Below are 27,645 nucleotides of genomic sequence, written 5' to 3' on the forward strand. Positions count from 1 at the left end.
ATATTACCACCTCCAACGTGCTGTGAAGTTTTAGCCCAAGCACTTAGCACAGAGCCGGGCACCTGGGAAGCTCTGAATGAACATCAGCTATTAGGACCACAGTTAGCATCGTCTGCCAGGCAGGGCTGATGGAAGAGCTGGTGAGTGGAGGTGAGTGTCCCTGTGTGAGGGTGGGAGGGTGTGTGTGACCCCTGCCTCCGCTCTGGGGACACTGAGGCCCTGGGGCAGACTCTGGAGGGATATGGATGAGTCTCCTGTCTTGCCGGGGCAGACTGTGGAGGCATACAGATGAGTCTCCCGTCTTTGCTCCGGCGAGGAGGAACTTCGTCCTCCCGCACAGGCTGCCTCCTGCAGACTCTGTCCTCTGGGCCGGCCGCCTGTCCCTTCCCTGGCAAGGGCAGGGAGGAGGCCCAACCACGGGGCCCTGGCCCCCGGGGCGGCTGGCCCAGCAGGCCAAGGACTCTGTGTCCTGGGAGGGGAGCAGCCCTGCGCTGCTGCTGCTCCTCCGGGAGGGGCTGGGCAGCAATCTCATCTCAGCAGAGACCTCTCAACCCAGGGGACAGTGCCCCAGAAAGGGCACAACCCCAAGACCCGCTCAGAGCTGCTTCCTCCTCCTGTTCATTTGTCCCAGAAACCTGAGAAAACGAGCCAAGTCCTGGGGAGAGGGGGCTCCAGCCGGGGACCGGTCCTCCTTGACCCCCACTCACTGCCGCTTGGGGGTGGGGAGAGCGGTCGTCTGCCCTCCGGAAGGTCCTCTCCGCGTCCCGCCCTCCCTCTCAACCAACGGGCCGGTTTTCCAGACTTCTCCCTTTCCCACACTCTTTCCCCGAAGCCTCCTTCACACATCCAGTTCTTCTTAAAGGGGTTCTAAGAAGAACGAATTTCCTATGAACAGAACAATGCCCTATTAATCTTACGAGGGATTTGAACTTGGCCACATTTCAGCCTTTGATTTAAATATCATTTTGGTAATGGGGGAGAAAAAAAAGAAGGCTGACTCTTGGACAGCCCTGAGTTTCCAATACCTTCCGAGCATGAGACGATTTCAAATATAAAATTAAATCCAACTCCCTTCTGCCTCCCCCCCCTCCCCCCACCGCCCCCCTCCCCTGCTTTCACTCACACAAAAAGCTCACGTCCCACATACTTCATGGGGATATTTCAAGTTAAAGTTTTGTTTACCTTATAGAAAAGTTAATTAGTTCCTTTTGATCTCACAGGGAAAACCACACAGGAAATTTTTCTTCAGAAAGTGTACACACGAAGGCATGCTTTACCCTCATAACCAGAGATATTCATTAAAACAATTCGTTTCGATTTTTAATTTAAAGAAAACATTTTACGTTTTCCTGATTTATTATTAAGAAAGTAGTTGTCCCTGGGGCAGAGCGTGAAGGGGGTCGGCTGAAGTGTTTTTGCTGCGCTAGCAGCCAGCGTTGGGCAGTTTATAATCAGTCCCTTGTTTGTTTTGCTACTTTGGATAACAAGAGACTTCTGCAGAGAGGCAAACCTTCAAACACGCCAGATTTCAGTCGCCAAAATATTAAAAATCCAGGGTTTGGGAGATTGGGACTGTATGGTTTAAATAAAGATATTTAAGTTCTGAAATATAAATATTCGAGATCCTGAAAAAACATATCATTGCATTAAAATCTGAGACAGGCAATGGGTGAATCGAGGGGAGAAAATGTTTACTTTTTTGAGGTTTATCTAATGAAATATAATAAATAGTACATCATGCTTTTTTTTTTTAACCCCTAGAGATATTTAAGCAATACCTGGATTTGTATAATAAGCTGCTTAGCAAAAGTCTAGAAAGAGAAAGGGTTGGATTTTCGAAATGCGATTTTCAACCTTAAGCACATTTTCCACATCTTGTATTGTTATGGGATAAGGGATGCAGAGGACCCTGTAAATTGTGGAACTCATTTCCAGCCCAGTCCAACTGAAAAAAGAAATAGTATGGCTTCCCTGAGGTTGAAAGAACAAATTAAAAGATATTGCTGATGGAGCAGCTAAAAGCTGCGGTCCCCATTACTGCAAGGAAAAAAATCTTAAATAGATATGGTATGGACAAAAAGCCCGTGGAAGAGATGTTTTTACAAAAGCAAAACCGCAAAAGCAAAACAGCTCTAAAGAGTGGTGTTGACATCAGTATATGATTTTGAGGGTATTTTTGGGTGCGTATCCCTTTCCTGCCCCTGACACAAATATTTGGAGATTGGGACTGTCATTGTTGATAAAAATTAAATTGATGCCGCATACAAAAGATATATAAAAACCATGTTAACATCTGGGGCGACTTTGATGATGTTCTGTACAGCAAAAGTATAAAAATCTGATGACATTTTATTGTCACCAATTTGCTTTTTAATCTGTCCCAACCACTGCTTTTAAAAACAGAACTCTTAATATAGATTTCTTTATCAAAAGTTTGCACCTGAAGATAAATTTTCTGATTTAAATGTATTCCACTCTCCTATTTTTTATTTTTTGGTAAATGGTGAAGGTGTGTGACAGTCCATTTGTGAAGTTAGGGAAGAATGCATTTATTTTGAAGAGGGATTTAAAAATGCTGGCTGTAGGAGCAGATTCCTACAAATGAAGCCAGTTCTTAAGGCAAGTTTCCAAAATCTTTCTGTTCAAATACAGAGTCTGAAAATCTTTTTAAAAAATTGTCCTTCTACAACACAGTTATTTTTATTTCCTGCCTAAGATACCTTTGATATTTTCTTCTGAAGAAGGATGTATTTCTTTTTTTTTTAAGAGCTGGAAATATTCTCTTTTTTCTTTTTTTCCTAGAGGAAAAAGGTTTAATGTAAAGTTTAAGGGAGGGAGAGAGATGTACGGAAATGGATGGAAAACAGAAGCTTCAATCGACTACCCAATTCCCTCTTTGGATTTGCCAAATAACAACTCAAAAATCAAATACTTCCCATAAGCCCACTGATGGGAGACCACCCAATAAATATGCATCTATTCCTATTTTCACCAAAACAAATAATTTTCTCTGCTGATTTGGGGCCCTTCCTTCTCCAGTACCCATCATTGGGAACTTTGAGATTTCACTAAACATATATACATATATACATATATATATATATAATTTTCCTTTTGTGAATTTCTATGAAGTTGGCTTTCTTTCTCCAGGAAGCTGGAGTACAGTCGGGACCCTGGCTAGACGCTTCATTGGTCTGAATGCAAGAGGGAAAGGGGTGACAAACTAAAGAGAAAGCCACAACCTCAAAGGAGAAAACACTGACAGATAAAAGAACAAGACAAGTAAATATTTTCCTAGCGCGTTTCCAAGTTAAAACCGATCAAGCTACCCAGTTAAAGAAAGGCAAAAACAAAATTCGTCCCTACCTTTGTCAGATGCAAAGTAATGAGGGATTGTTCCCAGAGTGGTTATGACCTACACAGAGCTTCTTACCTTAAATCTATACATTTTGAACAAAAACAGCTTGGAGCAATTCTCTCCAAACAACCCCAAATGTTAACCATTCCAACTCAAGATCGGGTTTCTCCTTCAGCCTAGACGGTGATATCAGTTGGGTTTTCTTTTCTTTTCTTTCTTTCTTTTTTTTTTTAAATATGTATTCTTATGTTTCCAATCCTCACACATACTTTTTTCATCTTTGTTAAGGCTCCTTCTGGCCGCTGGATGGGCTGGGAGTTGCAGGAGTCCCTCTCTTCGGGACAATTAGTCCCTCACTTGATCACTTGAAAACGGAATGATTTGTCGTGGTCACTGAGTGGGGCTCTCTCCCTCTTTCCTCTAATATTGTAGCAGATACGTAAAGTTTACTGCATGCTGTAAATATGTCAGTTTTTGCCAGGGAGTTTGCTAATAAAGAACCTAGAGGTATTATTGATGGAAAAGATAATGTTTCCAATAAGACCGGCCCGGGCTGTAGTTTGAGGCATTCCACACCCAGCCAAGCACAGGCGTTTGAAACGCCGACCCGCTGGCTGAGGTGCCGGGCTGGTGCTGGGCTGGTTCGCGGCCACAGGCCAGCCGTGCTGCCGGCTGCTCCGCGGTCCCCGTGACTCTTATTCAGCGCAGTTTTAAACGCCCGACTGGTTTTAAGAGCTTTGTCCTTTCTGAAAAAACGGCTTTTCTGACCATCAGGAGTAGCTGAACTTATCAGAGAATCACGAGATACTGCTTGCCCAGATTGATCTCTTTGGGGATTTATCAGCTCACCCATGCTGAGAGCAGAGACAAAAAGGAAGTCCACCCTTTTCTGTTCGATGCTCACTCACATTTTCATCTGTAGTTACAACTTCTGAGTATAAATTAGATTCATTTTTTTCCTGGATGTTCGTTTGTGGAGGATTGTTTGGCTTCCCTCTCTTAAAGGAAAAAAAAAAAAAGAAATCGCAGAAAGCTTGGCCTTCGTCTGCCCCACGGCCCTGGTCCCCTGATTTCAGGCTCCTGGTCTCGGTTTTTCGTCACATCACCCACATGACAGTTTCTTCTGGTGCTAATGTGGCCGTCACATGAGTTGGTCGTCAGAATTCCATGCTCATTTACCATTAATCAAATGCATCATTATGAATTGTGTATGCATTTTAGGGCAGACCCAAACCCCGGCTTGATAGGAAAGTGTTTTTGTTTTTTTCCACTTAACGTTCGGCAACGGCAGATGAGTGGCAAGGCCAAAGTGACATTCTTTGTGTTTGCTTAGCCCAGAAATCAACAACCCTAAATTACAGGTTGATAAGCTATGTCCAGGTAGCATTAGCTTCTTCAGGTGATTATTATTAGTTAAGGGTGGCCACAGTCAGCGCCAGCAAACTGAAGCTGTCCAGAGGGAGGGCAGACGAGGCGAGGAGAGAGCAGGGTCTCGGCTTCCAAGGGGCCCGGTGCCTTCTTTTGACTGGGGGGATTTTAGTCTTAGATTGCATTTTCCTGGAAATAGGGACTGGCCCTTCTAATTTGGAAGAATGTGAGGTATTTGCAGGGCGAGTTTGGATGAGTGGGGGTGGGGACGGGTTACCACTGGATGCTTTTGGGAATTTGTGGACTCTACTTCCCCAGGACTCACTTGCCAACTTGGCCTCTGTGGGAACATTCCAAGTTCTGGAACCTTCCTTGGAGGGCCTGACTCCTGTTGGTTGGTGGGGACCTGGCATCTCCTGGGCATATAAAGACGGTTTTCATTCGGAGTTTGCAGTGATCAAAGTCTTTCCTGAGGACGGGGGACTGTGTTTCAGGTAAAAACCCTTTCCTGAGCTGTCACAATAGTTCTGGGAGATGGGGGGGCCTGGTGCCTGAGACCAGAGGGCCTGACCCCTCTCCCCCAGCGAGGCTTGGGAGACAGATCTGACCTGGGCTTAGCTCCCATTTGATGTCTAACTGCCAGCCATCCCCAGGCCAGATCGGGAACAGGGAAGGAGGTTGGTCCTAAACAGCTATCAGAGGTGGGGCGCAGGGGCTGGGGTGCTGGCTTATTTTGTGGCACAGTTTTTTTTTCCCTCCGAGCAGACAGCTGGGCCTGGATGGTGGCTTGGAGGCCCCTTCCCAGGGAGGCGGGGGAACACTCTTGCCCCCAGGAATGTCTCTTATTTGTGAGGCCATCCTGGGCTACTTGGGAGCTCATGATGTTAGGAAAGCTTGTTAAAAGATAAATACTTTTTCAGAATAAGCTGCTCAGGATCCGCCTTAGCCTGCCGCGGGGGAGGCTCCAGGAGAGGCAGAGAGTGCAGTGCTGGGGCGCCAGGGTCTCTCATGAGGCCTCCTGGGCTGGCTTTGGGAATGTTCCTCCCTTGAAACCCCCGCTTCAGCCTGGAAGGCCTGAGCTGCTTCCCCGGAGGGCAGTCCAGGGCCGCGGCACACAGATTTCAGCCCTTCTCCCCTCTCCTCCTGGTCAGCGGGGAGAGATGGGGCTCGCGAGAGCTGGGCAGGGTGGCAGCACTGGCGGAGGCCTCAGTGGTGGGAGGTGGGCCCTCTGCATAAGGCTGGGCCCAGGGAGTGTTGTGAGTGTGGGTGAAGGGGTGTATGGGGGGCAGGTGTGACCTCAGGAAGGAGGGCCGCTGGGGTCACTACTGCTTCTCCTCCCGGCCCGTGACCTTCGGGGCCTGGAACCAGGCGGCAGCATCCAGCCTCTGAGCCCAGGCTCTGAGCTGCTTTGAAGAGGCCTGTGGGTCAGCACGGAGAGTGCTGATTTTTGAGGCCTTTGACTCCGCTAGCCGCGTCTATGCCATCATCCCAGAATGACCTATGGCTTCATTCACTAAGGGGCTGGAGTCAAATCCAAGGTTATTGTTTTAGGGGCCCTCTTTCTAGGATGATTCAATCCTACAGCAGTCCCAGGAAGTAGGACTCAAGCTCAGAACAGTTTTTCACTCATTCAAGGTCACCTGAAGCCCAGGGCTTTCTCGTCTGAATCTTGAACCTAGCCTCTCTGAAGGATGTCCCAAGCTGTCACCCCACTGACAAAAAGGCAGGGCCCTGAGACCCTGAAACAGAGCTTCTCAGACAGAGATCTGAGCAGCGGTCTAACTGAACTCCTTATGAAAATACAGAAGTCTGGTGCCAGTCCGAGTGGGCGGCCTTGGGAGTTTAAGGAAATAGGTCTGGTTCCATGGACATTTTCTTTTTTTTTTAAATCAGGGTTTGGGTCCTTTTGGTTTGAAGTTCAACAAATCAGCATGGCTCGTCTGGCTTTTTATCTGCCACCTGGTTTGGTTCAAGGACAGAGAAATGTTTCTGTTTATAAAACATGTGCAGACGTGGCTGGCCAATGCTGGTGTCGTTTCTCCTGGCTTCTGCTCCTTTTCAAGGAAGCTGGTAAAGCTGATCTTCTCCACCCTGGGCTGGTCATTTAGATGGGCCCGGCTGAGGCCCCTGTGTAATGGAAAACTGCAGCCGGCTGGTAGAGGTGACAGGCGCATGTGTGCGTACTAGTTGTGCCCGACTCTTTGTGACCCTCTGGACTGTAGCCACCAGGCTCCTCTGTCCATGGGATTTTCCAGGCAAGAATACTAGAGTGGGTTGCCAGTCCCTTCTCCAGGGGACCTTCCCGATCCAGGGATCGCACCCGTGTCTCCTATGTCTCCTGAAATGGCAGGCAGATTCTTTACCACTGATCCACCTGGTAATATGTAAGATAGGTATTATTTGATGTGGAGAGATGTTCACTGCAGGCACTAATACAGACTCATTTTTGTAACTGCGAAAGTAACTCATACATCTGGTACGAAATGAAAGCTGTACAGAAGTATTTTTAAAGTAAATGAAATACCTTAATATTTGCACAGTGCTTAGAAGAACAGTGTGCCTGGCATGTTATAAACACTAGATGCACTTAATAAATAAAAGTGTATGGAACTAGAAGTCATTTTTCCTCCCAATTTGGATCTGCAGTCTCCCTCTCCAGACGCAACCAAATTAATATTTTCTTGCATATTCTTCCAGAAATTTTGTGTGATTATGAAAGCATGTCAGTACACATAATAATTTTACATCGTAAAGTGAAAAGAGTAGGTTACCAGATAGCTTTGAAGAGCGTAATCCTATTTTTAAAACAAACAAACATGCATAGAAAATAATCTGGAATCGGATATATCAATCAGGTAAAACGATGATTATCTTCAAAAGGTGGGATCATGGGTGGATTTTCTTTGTCTATCTGTTCACTCCTTCTATAATTCTAAAACTTGATTAGAGAAAAGCGCATATGAAGAAACACATGCATGGATGGGCACATGGACCCTGGTCCTCTTTTATAAACGTGTTTAAGAGGGCTGACACCCCTGCCTGGCCCTGGGATCCCATCACAGAACCTGCCTGGACAGCCTCCCCTTTGCTCCCTGCGGCCAGCTGCTCTGCTGCTGACGTGAACCCTGAGCTGCGTTTGGCTTTGCCCTGTGGCTCCAGGACTCTCCTGGGGACCCCTGGACTGATGATCAAATGGGGATAAAGTTTGAGGGACGGTCCCACACATGCATCCCCCTGTAACTGTTTCTTTTGCTGCTTCTATACCCCTTTACCAGCTGTGGGGAAGACCCCTTCCTCCCTCTGCCACCCTGGGCCTGGGGGTGGCGTGCCTAGTTGACCCTGATCTCCCATCAAGGAACAAAGGTGAGACCCATTTGAACTGAATCGACTTACATGTCCATCCTGAGCCCCTGAGTCTCATGGCCTGGGTCCTTTGGACCTATCAGAAGCCCCCTCTGATGTACCTTTGAGATGCAAACAGGAAGGCCAGTGAAGCCCTCTAGCTTCACCTGACTTACTGGAAGCCCAGTCTGATCCCTGTAGTGACCAGTGGAGCAGGGGTCCCGGCGGGGGGCGGGGGGGGTGTCCTGAGTGGGCACAGTGGACCTCTCTTGACTCTGTAGACAAGAATGAGGAATCAAACAGACCTGGGCCAGGAACCAGCTGCTGTTGCTGTAGGACCTGGGGCAGGTCAGTTCACCTTTCTGAGCCTCAGTTTCCTCATCTCTAAAATGGGTGCACTGAGGGTACCTTCCTCCTGGGGCTCACCTATCTTCATTCTCAATTCATTCCTTTAACATAGATTTTTCTGAGAGCCTTGTGTGCCAAGCTCTTTACTGGACTCACAAGGGCTCACATATAAGCTTCTACATAAGATACCAGGGAGAACAAAAAAAGTGTTTTCCAGAGGTAAAAGCATGGGGAAAGAGGAGAGGTTTCTTGAAGGATGCATAGGAGTTTTGACACGGTGAGGGTTGCAGCTGGGAAAGAAAGATGAGGGGTTTTCACAGTCCTTCCATGTGTATGATTTTGCATATTTCTCACAATACTCTTAGAATTTGAATTTTCTGAGGGTAGGCCTGGAGAGTCCCAGGGACAGGGGAGCCTGGAGGGCTGCCCTCTCTGGGGTCGCACAGAGTCGGGCACGACTGAAGCGACTTAGCAGCAGCAGCAGCAGGCTGTCATTGCTGTTGTTCAGTTGTTAAGCTGTATCTGATTCTTTTGCGACCTCCGTGGACCTCCATGGCCCACCAGCCTCCTCTGTCAATGGGACTTCCTGGGCAAGAATGAGATTGCTGGAGTGAGTTGCCATTTCCTTCTCCAAGAGATCTTCCTAACCCAGGATCAAACCCATATCTCCTGTGTTGGCAGGTGGATTCTTTACCACTGAGCCACCTAGGAAACTTAGATTGGATTCAGCTAGATTGAATTGTAAGCAGAGGGAATGTGCTAGATAAAACCAAACAGTATTGAAGAGTCCAATCTCCTGTCTCCTCTGCTCTCATCCTGGGGAACTGGTTGCCCCTTCATTTTTGAGGCAGGGAGAGCTTTCCCCTGGAGACCTATCTTCCATTTTCCTGTTCTTAGGGCTGGAAAGAATAAGGTCTTTGGACAGGCTGGCCTCCATCCCTGACTCTGTCACATGTGTGCTGGAGGTCTCCAGCAAGCCTCAGTTTCCTCATCAGCAAAATGGGTACAGTGGCAACATCCACCTTGCCAAACTGCTGTGAGACTTCAGATGGGGCAAAGCACCCACTTAATGCCTGGCACATGCCAGGATGCCTGAGACAGGGCTGAGTCCTCTGCCAGCAGGGCCCAGTGTCTGGACTCAAGACATCCTTCTCTTTATTACAAAGCCACACATTGAGTCTGCGCTCATCTGGGGCCCATGTGAACCCCGGGGACTCCGGAGATGTTTCATCCCTCTGTTTGGCTTCAATTTTCCCCACCTTGGCTGAATGCCTCCAGCCACCTGCCACAGCTCCAGATCCCCATCAGGCAGAGAAATTGGTGACCCGTAAGAGCAGAGGGAGAAGGAAGCTGTGAGGTAGAAACCAGGAGAAGAGACGTGTTTGCAGATGTGAGTCGCAGGGGTGATTAGGACCCCAGGCACCGTTTCTGTGGGTTGGGACCTTCTGGGCGACAGAGCCGACCATGGAATCTACCCTCCTGGTCCCAACAGTTCCCAAATCGAGAAGGCAAAGAAGGATTGGCTTTTTTTTTTTTTTCCCCTCCCTCCTCTCATCTGTAAAATTGAGACATTACAGTTCCAAAATGGGCTTTGAGCCTGTAGAAATTAATCCAGTCTGGCAGGAGGTCTGCAAATAAACATATTGTTTCGATTGGTGTTGACATTTGGATTGTGAGAAGGTTTGAAAATGTAACTGTAGTTGGGATTTTCCAGCCCATCTAAGTTTTTTTCCATGGAGGGGCTCAGCGAATGCCAACTGGGAACCCAGCAACTGCCCTCTTTAAATGGACTTGGGCGCTGGGCGAGGCTGCGGGTGTCAGGGCTCAGAGCCTGTGCTGAGGCGGCAGCATTTTGTTGGGGGGTGGGTAAGCATTTCAGGATGCCCAGCGCCTCTGGGCATCTGGGGCAACCAGCCACTCCAAGAGTGACCTAAAACGTTCAGAGCAGCTCCTATGTGCCTGGAGCCTTGTTCGTGAAACCTCACTCAAGCCCTCACACCAGTGCTCTCTGTCGTTCAGTTGCTAAATTGTGTCCAACTCTTTGTGACCCCATAGACTGCAGCACCAGGCTTCCCAGTGCTTCACCAGCTTCTGGAGTTTGCTCAAACTCATGTCTATTGAGTCGGTGATGCCATCCAACCCTCTTATCCTCTGTCGTCTCCTTCTCCTCCTGCCTTCAATCTTTCCCAGCATCAGGGTCTTTTCAAATGAGTCGGCTTTTCTCATCAGATGGCCAAAGGATTGGGGCCTCAGCTTCAGCATCAGTCCTTCCAAAGAATATTCAGGGTTGATTTCCTTTAGGATTGACTGGTTTGCTCTCCTTGCAGTCCAAAGGATTCTGAAGAGTCTTCTCCAGCACGACAGTTTGAAAGCACCAGTTTTTTAGTGCTCAGCCTTCTTTGTGGCCCAACTCTCATATCTGTACATGGGTACTGGAAAAACCATAGCTGTGACTATATGGATCTTTGCCGGCAAAGTGATGTCTTTCCTTTTTAACACGCTGTCTAGGCTTATCATAGCTGTCCTTCCAAGAAGCAAGTGTCTTTTAATTGCTCTTATTACCCTCATTTTACAGACTGGAACACTGAGAAACTGAGAGGTTAGTTTGCTAAAACCACATAGGAGTAAAATGCAGACTTAGACACAGCCCTCTCTGGCCCTTGGTGTCCTGATTTATACAATCTACTTTATGCCAGAGTTTTCCAGAATGTTGTCTCACCAAGAGAAAGGCTCACTGTCCCAGAAAAAGGACTGAGCCTTGACTGAGGTGACCTGGTTCTTGAGAACACCAGCTCCATTCTATTTCTGGGACCCTTGAGGATTTAACCCCCACCCTTTTTTCTTCCTGCCACCAAGGAAGGGGGTCTTGTCCCTCTCCCTCTCTCCCCACCTCCACGCTTTGGAGCTCATCCTTCAGTGGCCTCTGAGTCCCCAGTGCCTGCCTCTCCCACCCGGCTCCAGCCTCCCCCCACAGGCCCCACAGGGATGCAGCTGGTTCCCTGTGGGAGGGGCAGCACTGAGACAGCCCCCTACTCAGGGCTGAGGGGCACATGGCTTTCAACCACGAACTCAGAGTGCTGGCTGGATAGGGCAGACACCTCGTTTTGGGGAAAGGCTTGGTGATTTCTGTACCTGGCAACTTCTGTGTGTGTCAGGCATCATCTCCTGGCCCCTCAGCTCCAGAGATGCCAAGACCCATCTTCACAGTCTTCAGTCACCTGCTGCCGATTCCCTTCTGTGCTTCCGCACCTGTCCCCACAGAGCTGAGCGTGGCCGGGAAACACTCGTGGGAACTATGCTGCCTGCTCCCCCTTTATCCTCATCGTTGGGAGCATCTAAGGGGCCCATATGGGGAGGCCTTACAAATAGCTGTGAAACGAAGAGAAGTGAAAAGCAAAGGAGAAAAGGAAAGATATAAGCATCTGAATGCAGAGTTCCAAAGAATAGCAAGAAGAGATAAGAAAGCCTTCCTCAGCGATCACTGCAAAGAAATAGAGGAAAACAACAGAATGGGAAAGACTAGAGATCTCTTCAAGAAAACTTAGAGATACCAAGGGAATATATCATGCAAAGATGGGCTCGATAAAGGACAGAAATGGTATGGACCCGACAGAAGCAGAAAACATTAAGAAGAAGTGGCAAGAATACACGGAAGAACTGTACAATAAAGATCTTCATGACCAAGATAATCACGATGGTGTGATCACACATCTAGAGCCAGACATCTTGGAATGTGAAGTCAAGTGGGCCTTGGAAAGCATCACTATGAACAAAGCTAGTGGAGGTGATGGAATTCCAGTAGAGCTATTTCATTAAAATCCTGAAAGACAACGCTGTGAAAGTGCTGCACTCAATATGCCAGCAAATTTGGAAAACTCAGCAGTGGCCACAGGACTGGAAAAGGTCAATTTTCATTCCAATCCCAAAGAAAGGCTATGCCAAAGAATGCTCAAACTACCACACGATTGCACTCATCTCACACACTAGTAAAGTAATGCTCAAAATTCTCCAAGCCAGGCTTCAACCATATGTGAATCATCAACTTCCAGATGCTCAAGCTGGCTTTAGAAAAGACAGAGGAACCAGAGATAGAAAAGGCAGAGGAACCAGAGATCAAATTGCCAACATCTGCTGGATCATCAAAAAAGCAAGAGAGTTCCAGAAAAACATCTATTTCTGCTTTATTGACTATGCCAAAGCCTTTGACTGTGTGGATCACAATAAACTGTGGAAAATTCTGAAAGAGATGGGAATACCAGACCACCTGACCTGCCTCTTGAGAAACCTATATGCAGGTCAGGAAGCACCAGTTAGAACTGGACATGGAACAACAGACTGGTTCCAAATAGGAAAAGGAGTATGTCAAGGCTGTATTGGAGAAGGCAATGGCACCCCACTCCAGTACTCTTGCCTGGAAACTCCCATGGATGGAGGAGCCTGGTGGGCTGCAGTCCATGGGATCATGAAGAGTCGGACATGACTGAGCAACTTCCCTTTCACTTTTCACTTTCATGCATTGGAGAGGGAAATGGCAACCCACTCCAGTGTTCTTGCCTGGAGAATCCCAGGGACAGGGTAGCCTGGTGGGCTGGTGTCTATGGGGTCACACAGAGTTGGACACGACTGAAGTGACTTAGCAGCAGCAGCAGCAGCAAGGCTGTATACTGTCACCCTGCTTATTTAACTTCTATGCAGAGTACATCATGAGAAACGCAAGGCTAGAAGAAGCACAAGCTGGAATCAAGATTGCAGGGAGAAATATCAATAACCTCAGATATGCAGATGACACCACCTTTATGGAAGAAAGTGAAGAGAAACTACAGAGCCTCTTGATGAAAGTGAAAGAGGAGAGTGAAAAAGTTGGCTTAAAGCTCAACATTCAGAAAACTAAGATCATGGCATCTGGTCCCATCACTCCATGGCAAATAGATGGGGAAACAGTGGAAACAGTGGCTTACTTTATTTTGGGGGGCTCTAAAATCACTGCAGATGGTGACTGCAGCCATGAAATTAAAAGACGCTTACTCCTTGGAAGGAAAGTTATGACCAACCTAGATAGCATATTCAAAAGCAGAGACATTACTTTGCCAACAAAGGTCCGTCTAGTCAAGGCTATGGTTTGTCCTGTGGTCATGTATGGATGTGAGAGTTGAACTGTGAAGAAAGCTGAGCACCCAAGAATTGATGCTTTTGAACTGTGGTGTTGGAGAAGACTCTTGAGAGTCCCTTGGACTGCAAGGAGATCCAACCAGTCCATTCTGAAGGAGATCAGTCCTGAATATTTATTGGAAGGACTGATACTGAAGCTAAAGCTCCAAAACTTTGGCCACCTGATGTGAAGAAGTGACTCGTTTGAAAAGACCCTGATGCTGGGAAAGATTGAAGGTGGGAGAAGGGGATGACAGAGGATGAGATGGTTGGATGGCATCACCGACTCAATGGACATGAGTTTGAGCAAACTCTGGGAGTTGGTGATGGAAAGGGAAGCCTGGCGTGCTGCAGTCCATGGGGTCACAAAGAGTCAGACACAACTGAGCAACTGAACTGAACTGAACTGACCCTTGCTCCCCCACTGCCTGAGTCCTGTCCTCTCCCATCTCCCCAACAACTATTTCCCCAGGGATCCAAGTTAGACCAGATGCGGGAGGAAGGAGTCCTCAAGGGCAGGACCTGTATGCCACCTAGGATGAAGGCTCCCCATGCCCACACCTCCCATCCGTGTGATGCCTGGAGGGACAGGAAGCAGGGAGGCAAGAGGGTGACTCTGGTCCCGTCCACGCCCCACACCCTGGTTTGGTGGTGAGGTGGCCCCCTCCTTGGCCACAGACTGGCCTAGCTGCGTCCTCTGCTCCCTACCTCTCCTCCTGAGGACCCTGGGGGTGCGGGGAACTGGTGGCTTCCTAGGAAAGAACCCACTTCATCAGTACTACAGAGACCATCCCCCACCCTGAGACCACGAGAGGCCTTGTCTTTGCACCTTAACACACCTCGTCTTTGCTCCTCTGGCTGCCCTGCCCCCAGCCTCCTTAGGTTTGACTCCTCCTCATATTCAAAAGCGCCCTCCTCCTCACATTCAAAAGCGCCTTCCTCCTCATATTCAAAAGCTCGAAACCATGGCCGGAAGTTTGGGGGCACTAGGTTTGGCCTGACACCGTCTGGGAGCACATGTTCAGGCTTGGATCCGTCTGTCTGGATGTTTTCTGTTTGTTGGCTGGTTTTGCCTGCAGGAGGTGTGAACCTCTAACTAGATTTGAGGTTCTGGAAATCAGGAAGGTTTGTGTTCATTTCAAGGTTCAGGAAAATCACTGTGGTTTTAGGTCACGATTGGGTTTGCCTGTTGACGGCAGGGGTGGCCTGGGGGTATCTGAGCTAGGTCTCTGTGGGGTCCCCGTGGGGTCTGAGTGTGAGACACTCAGGGGGTGGCCCTCTGGGTGGGGTTGATCCTGGACCCAGTGATGGGGTAAGTGGCCAAGGGCGGAGGCAGGGGTAGGGCGCTGCGCTTGAGTGATGAGATCTGGATGCTCTGGCTTTCTAGCTATGGTTTAAAACCCTCAGTGCCACTGTCAGCCTAGTGGCCTTGAATTTTGGTCTGTAAATGCCGATATTGGCCTTGACCTACTGACTTTCTCAACTTTCTGGGCACTGACTTAATCCTCACTGCTGCTGCAGTATGGCATGATAGCACTGTCCCCATTTTATAGATGGGAAAATGGAGGCTCAAAGAGGTTAGTAACCTGCCCAGGATCACACAGTGTATAGTGGCAGAGCTGGGACACAAAGCCAGGTCTCTGGCCCCACGGTGGACTGTCTGTTCTGCCCTAGGCACAGTGCACAGATTGGAACGGGTTAGAGCTGGTGTCCAGAGCTGCTCTCCCTTCAAACTTATCACCAGCACGCCTGGACGTGATTTTTCGTGGACACAGGAGAGGTGGTTTGTGGGCAAGCATGACAAGAGGGCGGGGCTCAGAGTCTGAGGGCCCCAGACATGGTGGTGTGAGCAGGCAGCCGGGGGTCTTCTCTGGGGTCTGCCGATGACTGGGGGCTGCTCCTTCTGAACCCAAGTTTCCTCCTGCTGCTTCCTAAGGCGGTTCTGAGGCTGCAAGGGGATAATGTTGATAGAAACTCACAGAGGAGGTCAGAACATACCCGATTTCGTGAGCTCTGCAAAGACGGCTGTGCCCTGTTAGCCATGTTCTTCCCAAGTTAGCGCAATGCTTGGCCCTGCACTCACTCAGTAAGCCCTTCTTGAAGCCACATGGGGCCTGGCCTCATAGTCACCGCTGTCAGTTTTAGAGATAAGTCTGTTTCCCTGACTGGCACTCTGAGTTGGAGTCCTGGATAGCCCCGACTTGCTCTGGAAGAAGCCCCACTGTCTGGGCACGGCGGTCTTCCTGCAACAGATGCGAGCCTTTGGTCGCCTCCCAAAGGTGTTTCCCCTGCCTGCCAAGGCCTGTCACCTCCTGCCTCTGAACTGACTCGATGCCTTTCCTTCATCCCAGGGCTGGAGGAGCCTGACTTCCCTCCCCTGTCCAAGAAGTTCCCACAGTCTTTGGGTTTTCAATTGGAACAGTGTGCTAGAACTTGAGGTGCCTTGGTCGAGGGCCCAAATTTAAAACAGCTACAGTTTAAAAGCCTCAGTGCCAAGGTTCCTGTGTCAGTCTAGTAGCCTTGAATTTGGGTTTGTAAATAGCAATATTGGCCTCAACTTATTGACTTAACTTTCTGTTCTGGGCTCCTAGTTAATCCTCACGGCTGCGTTGGTGGGTAGAGTTATAGCATTGTCCCCATTTTATAGATGAGTTTGAAGAGGCCCAGAGAGGTCAGTAATCTGCCCAAGGTCACACAGCTTGCCATAGCAAGGCTGGGACACAAAGCCAGCTCTCTGGTCCTGTGGCAAGCCACCTATTCTTCCCCAAACACGGCACACAGATTGGAATAACGTGAAGCTGGTGTTCAGTGGACCCCTCTGCCTCTGATTTGGTCAATGACTCTGACTTGGCTGGTGACTCAGAGTCTCGCCAGATCCCTTCCCCATCTGGAACAGGGAAGGCAAGGAATGTGCCCAGCCTTGGGAGACATGAATGGCTGGCTGCTTCGTCAGGCTGGGTCGTCACAGCCTGTTCAGAAGGTGCGATGGTCATGAAAGGTGGCCTGTTCTAAACAGCACTGCCCAGGGCTGCGGCAGGGGCTGCCTTCCCCAATCTCCGTGCTGATTAGCTGGTCGTGGCCCCCCTCACCCTCCACCCCACCCCACCCCACCCGTTCTGCCACCAAAACTGCGAGCCCCGGTCCCGGCCATCTGGCCTTCCTCTTGCTTCCCTGGCGTCGCCCGCGTCAGGATTGCTTCTCCCTCTTCAAAAAGGATCGGCCACTACCCCCACAGGGGCCTTACTGGGCTTTGGGGTTCACTGGGTGGGAACACAGGCCTTTTGTGGCTGATGCGAAAAGGCGCTGCCACCTTGGAGGATGATAAACAACCTCTAATGAGAGAGTTACGTTGGCAGACAGAAGGACACAATTTAACTTGTTGAAAGAGATTTTGGGGGCGTGAGTGAAATGTGGCAGGAAGACGCTGTCCCCTTTCTGCGCGCTCTCCTAGCTTTCTTCTCTGGCACCTCCCTTTCCTTTTCTTGTCTGGCCACGCCCTTTGCTCTGCTGAGATGTCCCCCTGTGTGTACTTCCTCTCGAAATGCACCCGTGTCTGTCTGTTTCAGGCCCGCAGATAGCATCTCTCCCTGAGATGTGCCTGCTCTCGGGGCTTCCACTCCTGCTCTCCTTGGATCCTCACAGGGGCCAGGATGACCTTGAAAAGCACCGGTCTGATTCCATTGGCCTCAACTACCTCCTGGCTCGTCTCCTCCCCTCTTGCCCTTCAGTTTCTGCTCTGAGGTTCTCCAGGCAGGTTTCAGGCTCAGAGGCTTTGCGCATGCTGTTCCTTCTGCCTGGAATGCTGTTCCCCCCAATAACCGTGTGGTACCCTTATCTCATCTAGGTTTTCCCGAGGACATCTTCTCAGACCCTGTTGCTCTACCCCATTTCAAGTGGCAGCCCCCTTCGCCAGCACTGCTGGCGTCCCTCTGCTTCCAACCCCTTGCCTTTCTTCATCACGTTGACCATTGTCCAGCTAGAGGTGGAGTTTCTAAGAAGCCGATGATGCTTAAGCTTCAGAGCCCCTCATCAGTAGGTTCCAAGGCCCGACACCTGAATTGATACTGATAATTTTTCATTCTTTTTTCATAAGGAATCCCCTCTCCCCACCAAACTGTATAAGCTTCAGGTCCCACAAAAGCCTGGATCTACCTGGTCCTACGTCTGACGACTTCTCTGTTTTCTTTCCACTATGACTCTCGCTCTACTATTGAAAAACAAACTCCAAGAGGGCAGAGGGTTTTTTTAAATTATTTATTCTATTTTTGGGATTGTGCCGGGTCTCCATTGCTGTAGCCGGGCTTTCTCTAGTTGTGGAGAGTGGGGACTATTTTCTAGTTTCAGTTCACGAGCTTCTCGTTGTGGCGGCTTCTCTCGTTGCGGCGCACAGGCTCTAGGGCACGCAGGCTCAGTTGTTGCAACACACCAGCTTAGTTGCTTCCTGCCACGTGGAATCTTCCCAGACTGCACTGGCAGGTGGATTCTTAGCCACTCTACCACCAGGGAAGTCCAGAAAGTAGATGATTTTGCGTTTTTTCTTAAAACTATTTTATCTCCGGGGTCCAGAACAGTGGCTATGCACAGTAGGAGCTTAATAAATGTTGCTGTATGTATGTATATATGACGACTCCGGGTTCATACGTCTTTGAGGGCTTCACACTTCTTTCAGGATAAAGATGAGCCTCCTAACACACCTTGCAAGGCCCTGTCCTTCTGCCTGCTCCCAGATGTGCTAGGATTCAGACTCAGGGCCTTTGCACATGCTCACTCCTCTCTCTGATGTCTTTCTTTCCCCTTGCCTCTGCCTCCACCAGGTCCCTACAGTGGGCAGTCTGCATCGGTGGGCACTCCGCAGGTGTGGGCTCCATAGCCTCGGATATAGATGGCTGACAATACCACACCATCTTAGGTAAGCGACTTGAACATCGGGTTTCAGTATCTGCAGAGGTCCTGGAACCATCCCCTGTGGAGACTGAGGGACGACTGTATGTGAAAGCTGCTTCTCTGTCTGTGCCCAGCCTGGCCCCGGGGACACGTGTTCTTGTGGGATCTTGGAGCTTCTGTTGATAGCACTTACTGCCACCGTCCCGTGACATCCATGCCATTGCTGGGTTAGGACTTATTTCCTTCCAGGACTGTAAGCGCCATCAGGGCAGCGCCGCCTCTTGTGTGTTCCTGTTTCCCCAGCGTAATGCCTGACATGTGCTCGTTTTCACTGACTCAGTCAAAAGCTGCTGAGGAAATGTGGAAGATAATAATAATAATAATAATAAAAACCAAACAGGAAGGGAAAGACAGGAATCAGGCACAGTTAATGTGAAAATACACAAAGCACAGACTCTCTGGGGCTTCCCTGGTGGAACAGACAGTAAAGAATCTGTCTGCAGTGCAGAGGCCCTGGATTTGATCCCCGGCTCAGGAAGATCCCCTGGAGAAGGAAGTGGCAACCCACTCCAGTATTCTTGCCTGGAGAATCCCATGGACAGAGGAGGCTGGTGGGCTGTGGTCCATGGGGTCGCAGAGTCATACATGACTGAACGACTCAGCAGCCGCAGTAGCATGTCAAGTCAGAGTCGGGAGGGCATTTGCCCACAGCTTGTAGACTCTGGTCCCTGGTGCCCTGGGGATGCGCCTCTGGGAATCCTGGGAATTCTATGGAGTGGTCCCTACAGTCTGCTGCTGTGAATGTGCAAGTGTGTTGTTCACGTGTGAGCGTGTGCTCATGTACATGTATGCAAGCGTGTGTGCACACACACAGGTGTTGTGACCGGGGGTCAGGGAACCAGAACGAGCAGCATATGGACAGATCTCAGAGCCCCATTCCCACTTCAGACAGAGCAGTTCTGCTTTTACCTGTTGAGGTATTGAACTTCTGCTTCTGATGTTGCTTGAAAAGAAAATAAGCTTTTCATTCAAAATCAAATTTGGAAACTTCTGATCTGATTAAACGCTCCCGTTCCATTTTAGGGATGGGTAAACTGAGACCTAGAGATAGAGGTCCTTGTCCTAGATCACAGAGTGAAAGGAGAACAGGACTGGGAGCTAACCATCAACCCCACCCCACCCCCCTCCCCCCACCCCGTGGCCCTGCCCAGGGCCTGTTCCCTGACGCCCAGCCCCCTACTTCTGGTTTTGGTACAGCATTGCCTCCTTTTAGCTGCGACCAGGCGGCCAAACACCTGGATGTCCTGGAGCTGATGGAAAAGCTCCAGGGATCCCCATGCTTTAATCCCATCATGTAAATCAGGAATCATTTTACTTGCAGAAGACATGACTTCCTAGATGTGGGCTGGAAAATTCACATTGTCGGGTGCACCTACTCAGGGGGAAAATCCCAACACAAAAAACTAACTTCCTTTTGAGTCTTTCAGTTGATATCCACTGGCTACCTGTTCACTTATATTATTGTCTGAAAGTGCTCCTAGCAGACACCCAGCAGCAAGCACTGAAGGTTTAGAAAAGTCTGTGGGAGCCAAAGGCAAATAATTCCATCCACTAGTTTCATGGGGGTGTGTGTAGATGTGAGGATATGAAAAAAACTAAAAGGATCATTTCCCATATACTTTGATGCTGGAACAAATACCTCTGGCCAATGTATGCTGCTGCTAAGTCGCTTCAGTCGTGTCCGACTCTGTGCGGCCCCATAGATGGCAGCCCACCAGGCTCCGCCGTCCCTGGGATTCTCCAGGCAAGAACACTGGAGCAAGTTGCCATTTCCTTCTCCAATGCATGAAAGTGAAAAGTGAAAGTGAAGTCGCTCAGTGGTATCGGACTCTTAGCGACCCCATGGACTGCAGCCTAGCAGGCTCCTCCATCCATGGGACTTTCCAGGCAAGAGTACTGGAGTGGGGTGCCATTGGAGAGAAAAGCCATTATTTTTCATTCTTTAAAAATGAGTCTTCCATTCATTCTCTGATTATAAAAGTACATAATAGGTACTTCTGGAGAAGTAGAACTTCTAGAAATGTACATGACTTAGAAAGTAAATATCAGTATTATTCCTATCCCCCTCCCACCAACCACAGTTAATTCCAATTTGCTTTCAAACCTACTAAGTGTCAGGTTTGACTGGAGGGGCAACAGTGAACAAACACAGATGACATTTGTGCCCTGATGGGACTCACAGCTGAATGGAGAAGAGGGGGAAATGGTCACACAGTTGTAAAAAGTCAGCTGTGTTTTGCTTTGAAAAGAAGAGAGATGAATGCATAAAACTGGGGAGAGGAACTCTCATGAGGATTCCTGGTGAAGCTTTGTTGAGGGAGTCAAGATAGAGCTGGGAATCTCCCATGTTTGTGAAGATGGGAAGAAAGAGAGGTCAAGGAAGAAGGAAAACGTCCATGCAAAGGCCGGTGGCAAGAGGGAGAAGAGTGATGTGACCAGAGGGACTGGTTCATGGCGAAGCGGCAGAGGCTCCTGGGGTTTTGTGAAGACCATGGTAAGATTTTTGGGTCTTTGTTCTAAGAGCCAAGAAAGCTATAAACTGTTTAAAGTAACCATTGCTGTTTAGTCTCTAAGTTGGGTCCAATGCTGTTGCAACCCTATGAAATATAGTTCTCCAGGCTTCTCTGTCCTTGGGGTTTCCCAGGCAAGAATACTGGAGTGGGTTGCCGTTCTCTTCTCCAGGGATCTTCCCAGCCCAGGGATGGAACACGCATCTCCCGCATTGGCAGGTGGATTCTTGACCGCTGAGCCACTAGGGGAGCCCCTTAAGTAAGGATATTTGCATTTGATATATATTCATTCTGATTTTTCTTGATCGCATACATGCGTCAGTCAATGTTGTAGCAGAACGGCTTAAGCGAAAGAGATTCTGAACTGGCTCTTGTGGCTGCAGCTTGATCTGGGGTCTCAAACAATGTCTCCAGTTTCTCTCCAATTTTCAGCCTTTTTGTCTGCCCTCCTGACTCTTCCAAGCCCCATGGAGGGCCTCCTGTGGCACCAGGCGTTCATACACTAACTTTTAGCCTGCACCTCAGTGAAAACGACTACCTGTCTCTGCTGGCATGGCGGTTCCAGCCCTGCTCACCTTCAGCCAACCCCTAAACCAGTCACTGTGTTTAAAGGAATGCGATGCTCTGATTGGCCCGGCCTGAGTCACATGTTTCACAAGGGGACGCGGAATGAACTCTACCCGGAGCATATGGCCTCAGTTCAGTTCAGCTCAGTTCAGTTCAGTCGCTCAGTCGTGTCCAACTCTTTGCGACCCCATGAATCGCAGCACGCCAGGCCTCCCTGTCCATCACCAGCTCCCGGAGTTCACTCAGACTCACATCCATCGAGTCAGTGATGCCATGCAGCCATCTCATCCTCTGTCATCCCCTTTTTCTCCTGTCCCCAATCCCTCCCAGCATCAAAGTCTTTTCCAATGAGTCAACTCTTCGCATGAGGTGGCCAAAGTACTGGAGTTTCAGCTTTAGCATCATTCCTTCCAAAGAAATCCCAGGGCTGATCTCCTTCAGAATGGACTGGTTGGATCTCCTTGCAGTCCAAGGAACTCTCAAGAGTCTTCTCCAACACCACAGTTCAAAAGCATCAATTCTTCGGCGCTCAGCCTTCTTCACAGTCCAACTCTCACATCCATACATGACCACTGGAAAAACCATAGCCTTGACTAGACGGACCTTAGTCGGCAAAGTAAGGTCTCTGCTTTTGAATATGCTGTCTAGGTTGATCATAACTTTTCTTCCAAGGAGTAAGCGTCTTTTAATTTCATGGCTGCAGTCACCATCTGCAGTGATTTTTGGAGCCCCCCAAAATAAAGTCTTTCCCCATCTATTTCCCATGAAAGGATGGGACCGGATGCCATGATCTTTGTTTTCTGAATGTTGAGTTTTAAGCCAACTTTCTCACTCTCCTCTTTCACTTTCATCAAGAGGCATTTTAGTTCCTCTTCACTTTCTGCCATAAGGCTGGTGTCATCTGCATATCTGAGGTTATTGATGTTTCTCCCGCCAATCTTGATTCCAGCTTGTGCTTCTTCCAGTCCAGCGTTTCTCATGATGTACTCTGTGTACAAGTTAAATAAGCAGGATGACAATATACAGCCTTGACGTACTCCTTTTCCTATTTGGAACCAGCCTGTTGTTCCTTGTCCTGTTCTAATTGTTGCTTCCTGGCTTGCATACAGATTTCTCAAGAGTCAGGTCAGGTGGTCTGGTATTCCCATCTCTTTCAGAATTTTCCACAGTGTATTGTGATCCACACAATCAAAGGCTTTGGCATAGTCAATAAAGCAGAAATAGATGTTTTTCTGGAACTCTCTTGCTTTTTCCATGATCCAGCGGATGTTGGCAATTTGATGTCTGGTTCCTCTGCCTTTTCTAAAACCAGCTTGAACATCAGGAATTTCACGGTTCACCTGGTAGAGGGCAAATCCTTGTAATGAAATTACTTCTAGAATTAAGGCTGGGATTGACCAGGAGAGGGCACAGGGTGTGTTCTAGGAGGGTTGGAAATGTTCTATATTCCTGATCTGGGGGTAGTTATGCAGGTATGTGTGTTTATATATGTGTGTGTATGTCTGTGTGTGTGTATGTTAAGTCACTTCAGTCGTGTCCAACTCTGTGTGACATTATGGAGTATAGGCCACCAGGTTCCTCTGTCCATGGAGTACTCCAGGCCAGAATACTGGAGTGGGCAGCCTTTGCCTCCTCCAGGGGATCTTCCCAACCCATGGATCAAACTCAAGTCTCTTGTATTGCAGGTGATTCTTTACCATCTGAGCCACCAAGGAAGTCCGAGAATACTGGAGTGGGTGACCTAGCCCTTCTTTAGGGGAACTTCCTGACCCAGGAATGGAACCGGGTCTCCTACATTGCAGACAGATTCTTTATCAGCTGAGCTACCAGGGAAGCCCATGTCCAGCTATCCCAAGATTTAAGAAACACCTCACTGGAGAGTGGGGAAGAAGAGAATCGGGATGTTGTTACCAAGAGGATGGTGAGTGGGTGTTCATCATAATACATTAATATGTTATGAATACACATGTGCTGTGTCTATACATGGGGTTTCCCAGGTGGCACTAGTGGCAGAGAATCTGCCTGCCAATGCAATGCAGGAGATGCAAAAGATGGGGGTTCGATTCCTGGGTTGGGAAGATCCCCATAGTGGCAACCTGCTTCAGTATTCTTGCCTGGAAAATACCATGGACAGAGGAGCCTGTTGTTGAGTCGACTCTGAGGCCCCATGGACTGCAGCACACCAGGCTTCCCTGTCCTTCACTATTTCCTGGAGTTTGCTCAAACTCATGTCTGTTGTGTCAATGATGTGATCTCACCCAGTAATCTCATCCTCTGTTGCCCACTTCTCCTCCTGCCTTCAATCTTTCCTAGCATCAGGATCTTTCCCAATGAGTTGGCTCTTCGCATCAGGTGGCCAAAATATTGGAGCTTCAGCTTCAGCATCAGTCCTTCCAAAGAGTATTCAGGGTTGATTTCCTTTAGGATTTGAGGGCTACCGTCCACGGGGCTGCAGAGAGTCAGACATGACTGAGAGATTAAGCCCTCACACATAAGTATGTACATACATAATATGTATACGTATGTTATGTATCAGTTCAGTTCAGTCGCTCAGTCGAATCTGACTCTCTGTGACCTCATGGACTGCAGTATGCCAGGCTTCCCTGTCCATCACCAACTCCTGGAGTTTACTCAAACTCATGTGCATTGGGTCGGTGATGCCATCCAACCATCTCATCCTCTGTTGTCTGCTTCTCCTCTCGCCTTCAATCTTTCCCAGCATCAGGGTCTTTTCCAATGAGTCAGTTTTTCACATCAGGTGGCAAAAGTATTGGAGTTTCAGCTTCAGCATCAGTCCTTCCAATGAATATTCAGGACTGATTTCCTTTAGGATGGACTGGTTGGATCTCCTTGCAGTCCAAGGAACTCTCAAGAGTCTTCTCCAACACCACAGTTCAAATGCATCTATTCTTCGGTGCTCAGCTTTCTTTATAGTCCACCTCTTACATCCATAGGGATTCCCTGGTGGCTCAGACGGTAAAGCGCGTCTACAACGCGGGAGACCTGGGTTAGATATCTGGGTTGGGAAGATCCGCTGGAGAAGGAAATGGCAATTCACTCCAGTACTATTGCCTGGAAAATCCCATGGACAGATGAGCCTGATAAGTTACAGTCCATGGGGTCGCAAAGAGTTGGACACAACTGAGCGACTTCACTTCACTCACTCTTACATCCATGCGTGACTACTGGAAAAACCATAGCTTGGACTAGATGGAACTTTGTTGGCAAAGTAATGTCTCTGCTTTTGAATATGCTATCTAGGTTGGTCATAACTTTTCTTCCAAGGAGCAAGCATCTTTTAATTTCATGGCTGCAATCACCATCTGCAGTGATTTTGGAGCCCCCCAAAATAAAGTCTGTCACTGTTTCCACTGTTTCCCCATCTATTTGCCATGAAGTGATGGGACCAGATGCCATGATCTTAGTTTTCTGAATGTTGAGTTTTAAGCCAACTTTTTCACTCTCCTCTTTCACTTTCATCAAGAGGCTCTTTAGTTCCTCTTCACTTTCTTCCATAAGGGTGGTATCATCTGCATATCTGAAGTTATTGATATTTCTCCCTGCAGTCTTGATTCCAGCTTGTGCTTCTTCCAGCCCAGTGTTTCTCATGATGTACTCTGTGTACAAGTTAAATAAGCAGGGTGACAATATACAGCCTTGACGTACTCCTTTTCCTATTTGGAACCAGTCTGTTGTTCCATGTCCACTTCTAACTGTTGCTTCCTGATCTGCATACAGGTTTCTCAAGAGGCAGGTCAGGTGGTCTGGTATTCCTGTCTCTTTAAGAATTTTCCATAGTTTGTTGTGGTCCCCACAGTCAAAGGCTTTGGCATAGTCAGTAATGGATACATCGATATATATTCATATACACAGATTTTTTTTTTTAACAGAGCAGGACATTGCAGTTTTCTCTCATGTAATATTTTTTTCACTTAAAAAATCTTGGGCTTTCCCCCCAGTAGCCACCACTTTATGCAGTAAACAATTTCAGAAGTAGGCTTTAATTGGGCAGATGAGTTTGTCCCTTCAGGACTCCTTACAGGGAGGGTCATCCCCGAAAGATGCTGGGGACCAGCCCCCTTGAATGGCCCATTGCCTCAGTGGCTGTGGAGACTCATTAGGGGCTGTTAGTTTGTGCTGCCGTAGCAGAGGACCACAGACTGGGTAGCCCAAACAACAGGAATTTATTTGCTCACTGTTCTCGAGGCTGGACGTCCACGATCAAGGCGTCAGGAGGGCTGGTTTCTCCCGAGGCTTCTGTCCTCAGGGTGTGCTCTGCTCCCCATGTCGTCACGTGGTTGTCCCTCCGTGCATGTCTGTGTCCCAATCCCCTCTTCTTAGAGGGACACCAGTCACTGGGTCTCAGCCCACCCATATGGCTTTATGTTACCTTAATTAACTCTTTGAAGGCCTGACCTCCATATATACATATATGTATATGGTGGTGGTTTAGTCGCTCAGTCGTGCCCAACTCTTGTGACCCCATGGACTGTAGCCCGCCAGGCTCTTCTGTCCATGCGATTTTCCAGGCAAGAATACTGGAGTGGGTTGCCATTCCCTTCTCCAGGGGATCTTCCCGACCCAGGGATTGAACCCAGGTCTCTTGCATTGCAGGTGGATTCTTTACTGACTGAGCTATGAGGGAAGCCCCACACATATATATATATATATATATATATATATATATATATATATATAGTCACATTCTGAGGTACTGGGGGTTAGAACTTCAGCATATGAATTATGTGGGGACATAGTTCAGTCCATGACAGGGGCCTTGAACCAAAGCAACTTGCCTGCCCGTCAGTCACCATCATAGTTTTCTTGCTTTGGGTCTTACAGGTTTTTTTGAGCTTTAAGATCCCAAGAGCTGATTCACTTTGCTGTACAGTGGAAAGTAACACAACACTGTAAATCAACTATACTTCAATAAAAGTTAATTAAGCATGTAAAAAATTCACTTTCCCAGTGAGCCTAGCTGTAGAGGAGAGCTGTCCTCTTAGCAGCTAAAAGCAGTAAAAGCAGAGGCTAGCTGAAGGGACTGAGCTGGGCTCCATGGAGGACGGAGATCCAGGAGGGATGCTCGCTGGCCAGGGCAGACATCTGGCCGCGGCTGAGTGCTACTTATGTCCCCTAGGCTGGCCCTGGGCCCAGCCTTTCTCTGCAGGTCTCTTCAGATCCAGCCTGGACACTTGTCAATGTCACTTGCTAGGCCACCAGACCTGGGGGTGGGGGTCAGGGAGAAGATGGGTGGCCTGTTTGGTGAATCAGGAAGATGTCCCGCGGAGTGGTGGTGGTGCGGGGGGGGGGGCTAATCCTGTTAGTGGCCACCTCCTGCACCTCCTGAGGCTCCTCACCACCCTCCTTGCCCAGAGCCTGATGCCCACTCCCAGGCAGAAGGCAGACGAAGCCCGAGGAAGCTTAGGGTTGGCACAGATCTCTGGGCCTCCGAGATGCTGCCATGGGTGTCCTTGCTGTTTCTGACAGGTCTGGAAACTGATCTGCTCCCTGCTGAGGACAAGAGTCTCTGTGAGTCCATTTCCTCCGGTTGTGAAAAGGATGATACCCCAGGATCGCTTGGCAGAGAAGCTCTTCTAGCCTCTGTGGTGAGTCTTGCATTCTGAACAGATTGTGCCAGGCTCTGAAGCAGCTGAAACACACTGTGCTTGTTTCATGAGGGAGGGGCTTAGGGGGGATGAGGGTCAAGTGGGAACCCTTCAGAGATTATTGGAAAACTCTGCTTCTTGGGGGCAGAGGTTATGGGGAGACATCCTGGTGGGGTTCTCATCTCTTACTTGTGTGTAGGAGCTGAGAGACTCTGGAATTTGCCAGAAGAGAGGTCTAACCTTAGGCTTTTATTCTACAGTGATGCACACACATATCAAGATTTCCTTTTGAAGGAAAGCGCATGACCTCATTTGCTCAGCAGATGATAAGAACAAAACTGTGTGTTGTATTTTCTTTTGCACTTTGGCTACCAGAAAGCTCTGGGTAAGACCTAGTGTTCAGCTGCTGTTTCTTGCAGATCCTTGGTTTCTGACATATTTCCCTCTTCCTTTC

At 48.7% G+C, this 27,645-nt stretch overlaps 1 long non-coding RNA gene across 1 annotated transcript; it reads left to right on the forward strand.

Moving 5' to 3' along the window:
- On the forward strand, positions 1-27,645 carry LOC138093269 (uncharacterized). The gene is made up of 5 exons (XR_011146030.1): positions 1-150; positions 18,379-18,473; positions 23,271-23,506; positions 27,073-27,191; positions 27,452-27,645. It is a non-coding gene; the product is annotated as an uncharacterized lncRNA (long non-coding RNA).

Source organism: Capricornis sumatraensis, chromosome 16 (assembly GCF_032405125.1).
Source record: "Capricornis sumatraensis isolate serow.1 chromosome 16, serow.2, whole genome shotgun sequence".
NCBI lineage: Eukaryota > Metazoa > Chordata > Mammalia > Artiodactyla > Bovidae > Capricornis > Capricornis sumatraensis.